General features: G+C 34.6%; 2 long non-coding RNA genes across 4 annotated transcripts; both read right to left on the reverse strand.

Annotated features, from left to right (window-relative positions):
• Window positions 1-257: 257 nt before the first annotated feature.
• LOC130230017 (uncharacterized) lies at window positions 258-1,075 on the reverse strand. Of its 3 annotated transcripts, XR_008837895.1 has the most exons (4): window positions 1,003-1,075; window positions 769-857; window positions 610-676; window positions 258-323 (listed from the first exon to the last, which is right to left on the reverse strand). It is a non-coding gene; the product is annotated as an uncharacterized LOC130230017 (long non-coding RNA). The 3 variants fall into 3 exon arrangements; XR_008837894.1 differs by having other exon boundaries at window positions 610-857; XR_008837893.1 differs by lacking the exon at window positions 258-323 and having other exon boundaries at window positions 530-676.
• A 34-nt stretch (window positions 1,076-1,109) lies between these two features.
• Window positions 1,110-2,180, reverse strand: LOC130230018 (uncharacterized). The gene is made up of 4 exons (XR_008837896.1): window positions 2,043-2,180; window positions 1,726-1,767; window positions 1,282-1,469; window positions 1,110-1,190 (listed from the first exon to the last, which is right to left on the reverse strand). It is a non-coding gene; the product is annotated as an uncharacterized LOC130230018 (long non-coding RNA).
• Window positions 2,181-2,750: the final 570 nt, after the last annotated feature.

Raw genomic sequence — 2,750 nt, forward strand, 5'->3', positions numbered from 1 at the left:
AAACAAATGAATTTACAGATAAAAAAAAGAAATTAAAAATGTTTCTTAACTTTACACAAATGAAAAAAATGAGTGCCTTAAAAGACTTGCATTTCTTGAAACATACTGTATATGGATGAATCCCCTTGGATTAAACTAATTAGCTCAGTATCAGGACAAATACATTGAAATCAAATGTAATCAGCATATGCAGTAACTAATTTAAAACCAGTTTGTAAAGGATGTAGAGAGACATGACAGAGGATTTATTCAAGAATGTACATTTATTTAAACATCCACACACAACAGCCACAATAGCACAAAAAGCAGCATTCCTTTAGCTCCTGTGAATGAGAGAGGGAGAGAGAATCTATATATATATATATATATATATATATATATATATATATATATATATATATATATATATATATATATATATATATATATATATATATAAATAAACAAATAAAAAGTTGAACCATTTGTTATGCAATTAAATTTAAATTAATATTTATTATAAGTAATGTAATATATATTTCTGGTTTAAACTTATGCACTGTTAGGAGAACCAAAAAGGACACCCAACTGCCAGCTGCAAATTTTTAGGTATATAAGAGCAATACCCACCTATTGAATGGTCTCCCTTCTTTCCTAGATTTTTTTGTCAATTTTTCGACTAAATTATTCTACTTCACTGAAATAGAGAACAAGCACTGATGGGTTAATGTAAATATCAGTAACAAAAAGTTTCTCTGAGCATTGTGTCAAAATAAATCATATTCTGACCTGTAATGATATTTTGTGCCAGAAAGGTAGACCTGCTCAGCATCATCTAAAGACAAACCCCTCAAGACCCCCAGAGCATGTATGATGGCCTATGAAAAAATGATTCATTTAAATGAACTAATATACCACCACTGAACAGCAAATATCATTATACATGGTTCGATAAATGAGTAACACCCAGCATGCAATTTATATACAGTAGATTTTGTAAGTGCATTATTTGGTCTGGCATACCTCTGGAAAAAGAACATCACAGATAAGCTGCACTTCATCTGTAAACCTCAGTTTTGTTGGTGTCCTGTGCAGTGCGTCTTTAAGATAAGCAAAGGGATATCTTGCTCTTTCTCACTGTCTATGTAGACAGGCACCTGGAAAGATGCTTGCTTACGCAACCACTTAGAGGGCTTCCCGTTGAGTACACCCTATGGGCAAACAATGGTATAAAAACAATTATTTAGAGAAACGTATTACACTAAAGACAAAGATGGATAAATGTGAAGATCGGTGAAGTACCGTCAAATGCTCCTCAGACCCCTTTAACTTTACAATAAAGTCGACAATTCTTTTTTCCTCTGTTGTGGAACAGCCTGAATGTGAAGTGGGATTTCCTCAGAGATGGCACACTTTTTTGGCACCCTGTTCACTGGCTGAAGTTTTCCTTGGAGCAAGTTTCTGGCCTCATCGGTCCAGAAGGCAAACCGCTGATTAAAAATAACAAGATTAATCTAAAATACTGCATAGCTTTTCCCTACACTACATTACCTTACAGCTGCATATAGCATGAAACAACTATTGCAAATATTTCCTATTTATCTTAAGATGACGATGACAGTCATTATACTTTATTATACATTATCCAGCAAACACATATGATAACATCCAATATATATATATATATATATATAAAATGGAAAACAGCACATGAATTTTTTCAAAAGTGTTACAGAGGTGCCATACCCTTCTATTTTGAAGTCTTATAATTCATGATGTGTCCATTTTCTTCAAGATGATGAGTATACAAACAAACATTTAAAGTGAGAATTTTTTTCTAACATTTTCTCTAAATCAGGGGTGTCCAAACTTAGTCCTGGAGGGCCAGTGTCATGCAAATTTTAGTTCCAACCACAATCAAACACGCCTGGGCTAGCTAATCAAGCTCTTGCTAGGCTTTCTAGAAACATCTTTACAGGTGTGTTGAGGCAAGTTGGAGCTAAAATCTGCAGGACACCGGACCTCCAGGACCGTTTGGACATCGCTGCTTTAAACAAACTTACCTCCTGGAATTCAATTGCCACACCGGTCACAGAGCAAAGGGTATACTGCAATAGAAAAGATGGAAAAGCTTTTATTCACAGTGTTGACAAAGGCTTGTTTATACTTAGTTAAAAACCTTAGACCTCACCATAAGCATAAAAACCCCAAATTCATTACCACAGCTCTGGCGTGGCAAGCCCTAAAAGTAACAAAAAAAGATACAGATGAAAGCCACTGTCTATCTCTTGTAGTTATATTTGTTTGAAATAGCCATTTGTTTAGTCACAGCAACATCATGCCCAGTCTTCTCAGTCCAGTTTCCAGGATCAATTTGTTGTGCAAGATTTCTACAAAAAAAGAAAAGAAAAGGATAAGAACGCAGGCTGAGAATATCAGTACAGTCTATAGGAACGTGGGCAAAATATACCAGTACAGCCTATAAGAACACAGGCAAAATACACCAGTACAGCCTATAGGAACGTAGTCAAAATATATCAGTATAGCCTATAGGAATGCAGTCAAAATATATCAGTACAGCCTGTGTACTGTATCATACAGCATGTGTACTGTATCATACAGCATCTCTTCAATTCAGGCAGGGATCTCCCTTGTTGGATCGTTATATGCATCTTGAAAAAGAGAGAGCCTAATAGTTAGTGTATTTGGTAATTAAATAGCTGCATACTATGAATAATTTCTTAAGAATTAACAAATAGTTAGTTCATCAC

Source organism: Danio aesculapii, chromosome 6 (assembly GCF_903798145.1).
Source record: "Danio aesculapii chromosome 6, fDanAes4.1, whole genome shotgun sequence".
NCBI classification, from domain to species: domain Eukaryota; kingdom Metazoa; phylum Chordata; class Actinopteri; order Cypriniformes; family Danionidae; genus Danio; species Danio aesculapii.